Source organism: Triturus cristatus, chromosome 4_2 (assembly GCF_964204655.1).
Source record: "Triturus cristatus chromosome 4_2, aTriCri1.1, whole genome shotgun sequence".
Lineage (NCBI taxonomy): Eukaryota > Metazoa > Chordata > Amphibia > Caudata > Salamandridae > Triturus > Triturus cristatus.
The window spans coordinates 832840401-832853673 of NC_140586.1; positions in this window are offsets into that span (position 1 = coordinate 832840401).

The following is a 13273-nucleotide window of genomic DNA, read 5'->3' on the forward strand; positions in this document are numbered from 1 at the left end:
GCACTAGTCCAGAAACAGCCAAAAGCAATCAGCGCACACACTGACTGGTCACATGAACTATCCTTCGGGGCCTGGCAGATGGCGTCTAAAGAAACATGCATTGGAAATGCAATAGGTCTCGCCTTTGATTAAGTTAAAGCCATTTGCTTTGCTAATGGTATTGTGTAGCAAAGCAAATGGCTTTAGTTTAATGAAATGCTCGACCTATTGCATTTTTAATGCTTGTTACTTCTTGCAGCAATCTGACAGAAGGATGGTGTGTCACTGCTGTTATCACTAGGCAAAGAGAGCTTTAGAGCTCATATCTCCTACAGGAAGGTGTGAGGAGGCTTCTGAAGCCCAACCAAAAAACAAGGGGGCAGATTTACAAGCCCCTTGCGAGACATTTACGCTGCCATTGCGTCACTTCTGTGACGCAGCGGCGGCGTAAACCATGCGCCATGTTGCGCCTTATTTACAACGTGACGCATCTAGGGAGATGCATCACGTTGTAAAGCCCTGCGCTACATTACACCTGCATCAGGTTTAATGTATGCAGGGTGGCCGTTGCGTCGGAAAAAGCCTCGGAAAAGTGACGCAGTGAAATCTACAAGATTTCACTGAGTCACTATTCCGACGCTGCTGCGTCAAAACCCTGCGTCTGCTTGAAGCAGGCGTATGGCATGACGCAGCATGTTCGGTATGGGCAGCCCCTGAGCATTGCTGGAGTTGCGTCGTGCTTTCGACACGACTCCAGCAATGCGCCGCCCTTATGCCATCAGATGCGTCACGCATCTGTTTATCCTTGCGCCATGATGCGCTGCATTGTAAATGCGGTGCATCTGTGGTGGCGCAAGGGTAAACTTGCGTGACGCATCTTTCCTGGCGCATCCCTGCTGATTTGCAGGGATGCACCAGGAAACATAAATCTGCCCCAAGGCTTTTAAAAGGCACAGGCTTAACTTAGAGTTGATATTACATACATTAATGATTCTTGCCCCATTCCACTCATGACTCAGTCAGAAAAGTCAAATACTTCACTTAAGCGATTATGCTACTCATATGTCACAAATACATCATTTTCCTCTCCACTGATATCTGACCAATAGCCTTTGAGCATTGATGAACCTCCCTCTGTTCGTGGCTCAAGGGACTAAACATGGTGTTGTCAGCGGTTCTGTAACAACCTCTTGGGCATATCAGCAAGCTGGCGATAAAAAATTATTGCCGCTTTAGCGTCCGTTTCCGGACGAAAAGCGGCGATAATTTTATCGCTTAATCAGCAAGGTCACGCTAACGCGTGATTCCTTGCATTAGCTCCCTTTCCCATAACGCCCACCTTTGCATCTCTAATGAGATGCAAAGTGGGCGTTCCGTCCCAAAATAACTGGAGAAAAACACGCTGCCATCTAAATGTTGCTGACATATGCTCGCAATGTTCAGATACAAAAAATTAATAATTGAATTTACAGAGCAGTACATATGTTTCCTGGCCGGCAGGTGTACTTAATACAAGTATATTCTAATTGGCCATAAAAAAGTAATATTGGCTTTGAATTACTCTAACCTATGCAATAACCAATCTTTGCATGAATAGCAACATACGATGTGGTGAAAAAATGAAGTGGATGTGTAATGTTAGAAACAACAAAAAACGCGCCGATGATAATAAAGTTAAAAGATGTTCAAACACGTATTGGGCAGTGTGCAGACATTACGGTGTTTAGATAGTGCATCGCCATATGGCTTCTGTCAATTATATCCCGGGAAAATACAAGGTGTTCGTGTTAACGCACCGGTGAAAAAGAGGAGTGCAAGCGGATTTAAAAGAAAACGAAAACACGATTCGCGCGTAGCAAAATGTATATTCAATAAAATAGCGTGTAAACTCACATATCGATGGTGCTCTGGAATTGAATGCAAATGCTGTGACGCGATTCAAGCCGAACGTTTGAAACTAGTCCCGGATATTCACGGGACACATTATCAACATAAAGAAAGGACTCAGCTGTCAGAACTCCTGACTCACTCGAAAGCATGAGCGCCATCTAGTGCTGTGTATAAGGGCTATAGAAGGAATATGTCGAGTGGACATATGAAAATAAAGAGTGTGCTATAAAATCGTGATATAAATGTGAAAGCTTGAAAAGGAAACATGTTAAATTCGATATAATGTATCACCATTTCAAACTCATAGAGGATAACTCCCGTGTGATTGAGTTAAATCATCGTGGTGAAATGCCCCGCTGCCTTCGAACGTGAACCAATGATTATATTTAACAAATTATGAAATTAAAATTTTACCACGGATTGTGGTAGCTGAATGTATAAACAAGCTGTCGGCGTTGGGAAAATTATAGTGCATAGCAGATAATAAGTGTGTAACGTCGCAAGTGAGAGATCCAATCCCGGTGGGCGGGGCTAAAAGGAGACAAGGCGGCAACAAGGAGGGACTTAGAAGCCTCCTTTTCAATCCCGAGCCTGCGATTTACATGCAGGATATTGCCAGCGAATGAGGAAGATGGGCGGGGCTTCAACTCCGCCTCAGAGAGCTTTGGAATCTGTATTGATTCCAAGAAGCCCTCGTAAGACGAGAGCAACGCATGCGCGCTGCTTTCGCCAGCCGAGACCTAAAAAGAAAGCTGCTGCATACCAACTCCGTGGATTTAGAAGATATAGATGCCTTCATTTAAGCTCTGGGCAAGGTTTGGTAATTCTTTGAGGGAAATAAACAGTAAAAACGTTTGCTTCGCACCAGACCTAACAGGCCCTGAAACAGCTAAAGAAAGTCAATCCACACAAGGACTTGTCACAGTGACATCCGTACTTTGGGGAGGCACTGCACTTGCAACAGGCACAGCAAAAAAAAAGAGAGCTGACAAAATCCTACACTATAAAATCTTCCTTACCAAGAAAACCTCTCCTACCCTCTTTAAATCGTGTGTCGCCTCGTGATTGCATGTGAATCAGCGCACTTAATGTAGACTTTGTTCCATGCACCCAAAAGTCTGAATAACTTTTGCAGATATGTCACCTATACAATGCATCGCTCAGTCTCAGCTGCACAGAGAGTGTTATTTGGGTGCAGAAAAGAACGATGCTCTCCTTCAGCCGTGCTATTCTAAAGCACAGACTGTTATGTCCTAGCCAAGTGGATTCTCTGCACACCACATGATCATACCCTGCCTGTCAAATGTCAAGATACGTAATTGTGCCTAACATGAGGCTTTACCAAAAATGACATTTCCATGAATTAAATGGTAAGTGAGAAAATTCTGCACATACGTCCGGCGGGCTGAGGGATTTCTGGTGCTTTAAATCATGACGGGCAAAGTTAGTTTATATGATTGTCGTTTACAGAGTCGGGTGGTGTCGGAAGCGCCTCTGTTGTGGGCCAACGAAGCTTGGTAAGTGAGGGTGTGGGCTGCGAGGGCAGCCATGTGCAAGCAGCAAACAATAGGTAACATATCTCAATATTGTGGAAGCTTTCAACCGTTAACTGCAGCACACTGAGAGTAAGCGCTTAGGCCGACGTACTCATTTTTGCATCAGGGAGAGGGCGGCTGACGAAAGTAACTGCGTACACAAGCCGGCAGGCTGTCTGGGTTGCCTCTGTGCAGGTGCAGCTCGCTTGGATCAGCTACTACCTGCAGCCCTATAGGTACTGCAGTTGAGCTCTGAACGATTAACCACACCTCTGCCGGCCGCCTCAGTGATCCGCGTGTTTCAGCTGCCGTCCACGATGGCCCACTGCCATGCCTGGACCTGGCTGTGTCGGCCTCGCAGGAGCTGAGCTCCTGTTTCCAGGAAGCACTGCAGCAGGAGCAAAATTAAACTGATTTCAAATACCGCACCACCCACCCGTCTGCCTATGAGTGTTAGTTTAATACAAATTCACATCCCTGACCAGTATGCCGCTCCGCGCTTGATTGAATTCTTGTGTTACATTGTTTTCACTTGAGCTCAGCCAGCCCCGAAATTGGCCCAGCAGCGTGCACTGCGCACTTCCTGTCCCTCTCCACTTTTACCAAATCATGTTCTACCGCTAATCAGACAGCGCTTTCCGGCCACTTGACAGCAGAGCTAAGGCGGTAAATATGCATGAGAATGCATTTACGGGCTACCACAATGAAATGCGTTAGTCTAATGCCTGATGCGTGGTACTTGGCTTTTTTAAACAATTCTAATCTTATGTTTTCTTTTGGATTGGCTTCAGGTTTCAAAGTTTCATTGTTTATTTTAATGATAATGTCAGTGTGATTCAAATTTCCAATATTTTACAGTATTTAATAAATAATGCCAAATCCGCAAAATACAAGTTAGATGCTCCCTGTGTGAGGGTGGAAGGGCACTGAACCCCATAATAAATAAGTATTGGCAATGCCAATAGTTCTCGCCTATGTGAGAGCTATTGGCTTTGGCAATGTGTTTTAGCCAAGGGAGTGCCGTGCATCGCCACAATTCTGAGGAGAATCTTCGTGTGTCACTATGTGAGGAGATCCCTGAGGACCGAAGATGAAAGCAAATGGTGGCTTTCTGAGTTCACACCTTTTCAAGTTACCACTGTGGAAGTGCTTCGGATGGGCAGAGTGGGTGAGCTCCGTCCCCTACAACTGGATACCCCCAGTGATTCTACAAGAAAGTGGAAAAGTTTGTCAAAGAGTTTGGTCTGGTGGCTGCTGCCCGAACCAGTGGATGTTTAAGATCGTCCAATGCCAGATCCGTGCTAAGGACATCAGCAAACCGATTGGCACACTTCCATCTGCAACAGCGCCCCACATGTGGTAGAACGTCACCTCCAATCACCTGACCAACCACCACAAGGACATTGCCTGGATGGCCACCCAAGGATGTCTGCCAGTGAGAGCCTTCATGCAAGCAAGAGGCCTCAATCGATACAAGTCCTGCCTAAAAGGATGCACACAGATGAGGCGTCCTACCATCTCTTCTGGGAATACTCTTAAGCCCAGGACCTGCTGAAGGACCTAAACATGGAGCTTGGAGCATAGATACCAGCATCATGCATCACCCTGGACTTGGTAATGTATGTTTTGTTTCCAGGGACTCACACTCTCGGAGACTTCCAGGACTGCTGGAGGCTCCTGTGCTGCCTTAAAGACGTTCTGTTTTCCAGAAACCGCCTGGTAGTAGGGAAGAAGGAGACATCGATCCTAGCCTGCTGGAAGATGATCCACAGACGCCTGTGTACTAAGCGCACTGGACGGATCAGACGACGACAGCAACAACAACACCTGAGGGCCCAAAGGGGCACGCCTGCCCTAACTTGGGGTCGGGGGGTCCTTGAGGGACTACTAACATGTTTGTCCCTTTTTCTCTTCAACCCAGGAATCAGATGGCGATCGGGAAGAGGAGGATACAGATTAAGATAGATGTAGTAAAAGTAAAATGATGTAAAAAAACACATATGTTTTTAGCCATGTTGTACACCAGTGTGGCTGCTGTTCATCATGGCAAAAAGGTAGTGGTGTGGAGTGGGATGGGGAGGATGTGGTGAAGTGAAGTAGAGTGGGGTAGATTGGAGGTGTGTAGATTGGAGTTGCATGGGATAATTTAGAGTGGGGTGGGGTGGAATGGACTAGATTGGAGCAGTAGATTGGAGGTGTGTAGATTGGAGTTGCATGGGATAATTTAGAGTGGGGTGGAGTAGAATGGAGTAGATTGGAGTGGTAGATTGGAGTGGGGTAGATTGGGGTTGGACAGATTACATTGGGGTAGATTGGGGTGGAGTAGGGCAGACTGGAATGGAAAGGCATTAATTGGGGTCGATTGGAGTAGAGTAGAGTGGAGTATAATGGGTAGACTGGAGTGGATTTTGGTAGATTGGAGTGGGGTAGATTGGGGTAGAATGAGTGGAGTAGATAGGGTAGTTTGGAGAGGAATAAAGAGATTAGAATGGAGTTGAGTAGGGTAGATTAGAGTGGAGAGGGGTAGATTACGGTTGAGTGGAGTGGACTGGGGTAGACTGGAGTGGGGTGGGGTAGATTGGGTAGATTGGAGTGGCATCAATTTTAATGGAGTGGGGTAGACTAGGGTAGAATGGAGTGGAGATGATTAAAATTGAAGTGGGGTGGATTAGTGTGGGCTAGATTGGAGTAGGGGAGTGGGGCAGATTGGAATGGTAGATTGGAGTGGGGTCAACTGGAGTTGGGTACATTACATTTGAGTAGATTGGGATGATGTGGGGTAAATTGGAGTGGAGTAAAATGGGGTAGATTGGAGTGGAGTGGTGCAGATGGGATGGATTCAATTGGATCAGGGTACATTTGAGTGGGGTAGATTGGGGTAGATTGAAGTGGGGTACATTGGGGTAGAGTGGAGTAGGGAAGATTGGGGAAGAGTGGAGTGGGATGGAGTGGAGTAGATTGGGTATATTGCAGTGGGGTAGACTGGAGTGGTGTAGATTGTGGTAATTAGAGTTGGGTAGATTGTGATGCATTGGTGTAGATTGGACTGGAGTGGACCTGGGTAGATGGAAGTGAAGTGGGATAGATTGCAGTGTAGTGGAGATTAGAGTGGGGTAGATTGGAGTAGAATAGATTGGGGTGGAGTGTATTGGACTGGAGTGGGGTAGATTGAGATAGATTGTAGTTGAGAGGTGTAGATTTGAGTGGAATGGAGTAGAGTGTAGTTTAGTAGAGTGGATTGCGGTAGATTGGAGTGGAGTGGATACATTGGGGTGGAGTGACGTAAATTTGGAAGGAGTGGAGTGGGGTAGACTGGATTGGGCTGGGATAGATTGCAGCAGAGTGGGGTAGATTATAGTGGAGTGGGGTAGATTGGGGAGGATTTAAATGGAGTGAATTGGGGTAGCTTGGAGTGGAGTGGGATAGATTGGGGTGGAGTGGAGTAGGGTAGATTGTGATGGAGTGGGGTAGGGTAGACCAGAGTGGAGTGGGGTAGACTGGAGAGGAGTGGGGTAGATTGGGGTGGATTTGAGTGGGGTATTTGGTATGAGTGGAGGGGTGTAGAATGGAGGGGAGTAGAATAGAGTGGCATAGAGTAGAGTGGCATGGACTGGAGTGGTGTGGCATGTCGTAGAGTGTCAGAGTGGAGGGGTGTAGGGTGGAGTGACGTGTCATGGAGTGTAATGACGTGATGTGTTGTTGAATGGAGTGACATGTCATGGAGTGCCATAGAATGGACTGGAATGACATAGAGGGGCCACTGGAGTGTCACTTTTACCGGCGCACCGGGGCGCAATGCTCTGCACCATATTAACAAGGTGACGCTACACCACTTTGTGTGGCTTAATGCCGCCTTGTAAATACGGCCCTTTGTGATGCATCACTTTGGGTGAAAGGGGCGTGCAATGGGTGTTGCTGTGGGCATTTCAGTGCAACACCTATTGCATTTTGACGCTGCCCCAGATTTACAAGAATCTGTAAATCTGATGCATTGCCAAAAACTAAGGCCAGTGAAAAGCAGGTGTTAGAGTGGCGCAACGAGGAGAAATATTGCAAAAAATTCTGCAGCGCACATAGAAGGAGCAAAACACAATCAATGGTGTGCCTTCCTGCACAAAAACAATCACTAATTAATGTATATTTGCTACTTCTATGTGAGCCGCAGAATGCATCACACATAGAAGTAGCAAATCACCATTATTGTGTTTATGTGCAGGATGGGACACCTTCCTGCACAAAAACAACCATCCCTGCAACGCAGGCACCCTTGCAAAATGACGCAAGGGTGTCTGCCCTGGCGCTAGGCACCTATTTTCACCCCCGACGCAAGGGAAAACACAGCAGTGCGCCGTATTCTTGTTACTACGGTGCATACCTGGGTTTTTTAAATGACGCAGCATGGCGCTGCAAAATTGCTCATAGCGCCTCGCTGAGCCTTTACCTACCTTAGAGATATGTAGAGTGGAGTGGTGTAGAGTGGAATATTCATGGTGTGGTAGAGCTCTTCCATTACAGACAACACATTTTCAATTTAAATGACAATTGACATACAGTTTTACTGCGCACAAACTATAACGTGTGGAATGTTTTATAATGTGCAAAAGTATTGTTGTCGTAATTAATTAATTAACAAAATAGCATTGGCTATTGGCTAAGAGGTGGTCGATCCTGGTATCTCATTTGGCACAGCCAGAGCACTCTCCTTATGAGACAACACAGACGAGGAGGTTTTGATAATGTGGTCAGTGAATTTCCTTGATTTTGCTATGAGACCTTGGTTCCAAAGTACCCAAAGGCTGTGGTACCCAGAGCCCGCTGAGCCCGGGGTTGGCTGTTGCCAGCCTCCTGTATGCGCAGGGCCTTCTTCAGTTGCCAAATCTGAAGCAGATAGAAGTGATTTGGTTCAGAACGCTCAGTGATCTTTGGTTTAAAATGGTTTAATGCAGGTGATGTAATAATGACAACATGTGAAAAAAGGAAAGAGGGAAATTTTGAAAAAAAATGCTGGATTTCTTTTACACATTGACGTCCATGTAAGTGGGGGCTATTGTAAGCAGGAGGAAACTAAAATCAAATTTTTTTTTATGGTCAAAACTTCTTACATGTCATAACTTACATTTTTTTTTTTTTAAAGTTTTCAAAAACCTTTATTAGGAGCACGAAGTATTGTCCACAGCATGGTGCCTACATCCCATAGCGGGACGGCATCGAGAAGTGACCAGTATCAAGCCATTATAGCCGGGAAAGGGAATACACAGCGAGTCGCCTACAACCACTAAAAATCAACATATTTTTGCTTATAAAATCACAAATTTCCCTCCGGAATTGGATACTATGGCATATATGGTTTATGAAATTACGAAAAAGGAGCCTTTCACAACTTCATTTCAAAAAGGGCCATCCGGGGAATGATGATGTCACAATACATCTCAAAACCACAGCTCACGGCACCAAACAAGGCAACATTCTAGAATGTTGTTTGCTGATGGAGGAACTGTGCTTTGCACACTACTCTGGGTGACCCTTTAAACTTCACCAACTGAAATGTTGACAAATAAAAAAAAAAAACAATTCTCTAATGTTAGATATTCCTTTCTCCAAGTGTTAAACTGTCTGCTTTAGGAGAATTGCTTGTGCACGGCTGACAAGCAGTGACTGCTACAGCATTTACCCCCTACTGCTCAGGGCCGAGGACCTCTTTGCCATTTTTGGGACAAGATCTCTTTTAGCAGGGAGTTGATCGGTGCTGGAGTTAAACTTTACCTTTGTCAAGAAACCCTGGACATCTTCGCCGTTCTTCACTTTGTGGGAAGAGTTCTAAACTCCTCCCACCTAATTTAATGTTTCTTCACTTACACTATTTCAATATTGACCATTGATACAGCACAATGTTCTATATCTGTGGCATCTGGTGTAGCCCTAAAACAAATTGCCCCACCGGTCGCATGGATCTTTTGATATCAGCTGAAAGTGTATTCTGAGAGCTCACATCAGTACAGCAAATTCAAAGAACAGTGACACATCTGGCTCCACAATAACAAAAGGTTTTTTAGCTATTTAATCAAAGTTATAGGCGTTATTCATTTCGTAAATAATTTATCAGTTAAGCATGAAATACAGTAGAGTTAATCAATCCAGAAACATGAGATCATGTAAACTGAAATCAAATTGTTTAAAGAATAACAAATGGAAGGTTTCAGTTCCATAAAGGAACTTCCATAAACTAAATAAAGCGTCTATGGATGGCTGCGGAAAATCCCAAGCAGAAGGTGCCAGTTTGAAGTGAACAAATTAAAGTTTCAGAATAGAGAAAGACATTGGTGAGATATAGGGTCTCAAGTAGGAGAATCAGCAGAGACAGGGAACGGAGTGATGACTTCATCCAGCAGTCAGGACAGGATCTCCTCAACTGTTCTAAGACACACAGTTAAATACATTGCATTCTGTCTAGAACCTCTTCCTACCAACCACCCGGCAATGGGGCCGATCAGGTTGAGCCGTCTTCTTGGAGCAGGTAAACTCCCTTCGTTCCCATTGTTAGTCAAATGGACACACACTCGGTTCAGACTGCTGAGTACAGGAGGATCTTTCTTAACCCCAAACATGATGTAAATCACAATAAACTTCTAATTAATCCTATTTGCGCTAACATTTCTACAAGCAAACAAGGAGCTGCTCTTCTAACTAGCATAGGTTATCTTGCACCTGAAACGAGAAGGAAAACGTAAAAACACATTTTGAAATCAACATCATGTTTAACAGCGATAGGCTTTGAGCAGCTGAGGCCTACTCGCAGTCAGGCCAACGATAAGAATGCACATTTGGTTTAACGTGAATATACTACAAGCTAATAAGTATTCTTCAATTATATAAAGTGTAACTTCTTTATATGTATAGAGAGGCATATTAACAATGATCAACATATGATTATTAAAGATTGTAACGCAGTACATTTTAGCTACTCAACAGGGACAGCTAGTAACACCTTTAGTTATTGCACCTTTGTGCTATTGATGTAACTGGTGCATCTTGAAAGAGATTATGTTACTGAACCTGTGAGTAGCTCACTCAGCAGGGACATCTAGTAATGGCTTGTGTTACTGCACGTTGTGCTGTTGATTCTTCGGGACATCAAATAACATACCTGTGTTACTGCACCTTTGTGCTATTGATGCAACAGGGACATCTAGTAGTGGCTTGTGTTACTGCATCTTTGTGCTACTGATTTTTTTTTCCTGCTTGACAGGGCATCGTATCTGATTCAGATACATCAATCGTCACCTTCCACAACACCCTATTTATTCATCAGTCATTGGTAATAAACTTGACACCAAGTGCAGAAGCTATCCCATTAACCTTTTACCTGTGAAGGGAAAAGGTCACGTTAGTCAAATACATACAGTAAATAACTACATTTTCTCCACCTGTCTTCATTCACCTTTTCCTCTCCCTGTCGCCAACCGGTTCCTCGGTTAAAGAAAAAAAGGACATGACAGGTTAGTGGCCCATCCAGGCCCCCCTGTGTAAGGGTACAAGGGGACCCCTTTGGGTCCTCAGTCATTGTCTTCATCTGATCCGTCCAGTGCAGCGTAGTCACGCAGGAGGCTGTGGATCATCTTTCAGCACACCAGGGTTGATGTCTCCATCTTCCCTACTACCAGGTGGTTTCTAAAAAACAGAAGAACATCTTTAAAGCAGCACAGGAGCCTCCAGCAGTCCAGGAGGTCACCTAGTGTATGTGTCCCTGGGAACAAGCCATTCATCACAGAGTCCGCGGTGATGCATGAAGTAGGTATCCAGGCCCTAAGCTCCGTACCTAGGGCCTTCAGCAGCACCTGTGCGTACATGCACTCCCATAAGAGATGGTATGTTGTCTTTTCCGCGGTGCACCCTCTCAGGCAGGACTTGTATCGGTTGAGTCCTCTTGCGTGTATGAAGGCTGTTACGGAAGGTCATCCAGGCGATTTCCTTGTACTGGTTGGTCAGGCGCTTGGATGCAATGTTTCCCCCACACGTGGTCTGCTGTGGCAGAGGGGAGGGCGCCAATTGGTTCGCTGATGTGCTTTGCTCGTATCTGGCATGGCTTCGGGGTCCATGTGGCGGGGGCGGTGGCCTCCAGCCCGAACTCCTTCAGGAACCTCTCGACTTCTTTGTAGAACCATGGGGTCTCCCAGTTGTACGGGATGGCGCTCACCCACTCTGCCCATCCGAGGTGCTTCCACGTTGGCAACAGGAAGAAGCGTACCATCAGAAAGTCGACATGGCTCTCGTCTTTGGTCCTCAGGGTGTTCCTCATGCAGTGGCACACGAAGATTCCCCTCAGGATGGTGGCGATGTCTGCCACTCGCTTGCCTCACTTGTCATGGGTCTTTAACATGACTGCCCTCTTCACTCTATCCATCTTCGAGCTCCAAATGAAGTAGAAGATCATTCGTGTGATGGCCTTGGCTGTTCGGGTCTGCAGCAGCCGCACTTGAGCGACATACTGGAGCACTGGCAGGGCCTCGTTCTGCAGGATCAAAGACTTCCCTTTGATCTTCAGCTTCGGGAGGCTCCAGAGTCCCAGCTTCTGCCTCGTCTTCACCAGTCTCACTTCCCAGGTGTTCTCTGCGCACCTTCTCTCCCAAACCAGACTCCAAGGATCTTCAAGAAGTCCTGCTTTATGGGGAATGGCAGTGGGTCTCGGGTGGGTGTCCAGGGGCCGAAGAGTAGGTGTTTCTAACTTGGCACTGTTGATCTTTGCTCCTGATGCCTTCCCAAACTTGATACAAGTCCTCTCCAGCTCTTTCACAGATGGTCCATCCCAGCAGAAGACTGAGACGTTGTCCCTGTAGAGGGAGCACTTCACCTCGCACTTTCCCTTGCTTCCTGCCACCTTCACTCCTCTGATGTTCCTGTTCTGCCAGATCCATTCGGCAAAGAGCTCAATAACGTGGATGAAAAGGAGTGGGAAGGCGGGCAGCCCTGCCTCACCCCTGACTAGACAGGGAAGGGGTCGGTCCTCCAGCCATTTACCAACAGTGTGCTAGAGATGTCTCTATACACTGTGGTCACCACATCACAGAAGAAGTCTTCCAGTCCCAGTGCTCTGAGTGTGCGTTCCATGAAGTCATGAGTAAAGCGGTTGAACGCCTTTTCCTGATCCAGGCTGACCAAGGCTGTTGGGACCTTGCGGCCCTTGACGTACTCAATCGTTTCCCGGACCAGGGCCAGACTGTCTGCGATTTGCCGACCCGGTATCCTACAGGACTAGTCAGAGTAGACTATCTTCGCTATGACTTTCTTTAGGCGGTTGTGTATCACCATCACAAGAATCTTGTAGTCCACATTGAGGAGAGAGATGGGCCTCCAGTTCCTGAGGTCCTCTCTCTCTCTCTTCTGCTCGCACAAGAGCGTTATCATACCCTCACGCAGGGATTGTGGCATACTGCCCTTGCCCACCATTTCCTCTTAGAGGTCCTGAAAGTCTGGCATGATCAGGTCCCACAGTTCGACATAAAGCTCTACTGGGAGATTGTCATTTCCAGGCGTCTTGCCCCTCTTGGAGGTCATGCGACCAAGTGCAACTCTTACAGTGTGAAGGGCATGTTCAGGCTTTCTCTCTCTATTCCGGACCCAGGGCCTCATTTATGAGAAGTGACTCATCGCTGCGTGAAAGCAGCGATGCGTCACTTCTCAGTGCACCCTCCTTGCGACATGATGGATGTGTCATATTTACAGTATGACGCCTCATGTCGCAAGGAGTTTCAGATGCATCAGTATTTCTGACGTATCTGTAGGCGCAAAAGTGACGCATTGCTGGAGTGTGTCACAAAAGTGACGCAACTCCAGCAATGTGTCCTTTCACATGGGGCAAGCCCCATGTGAAG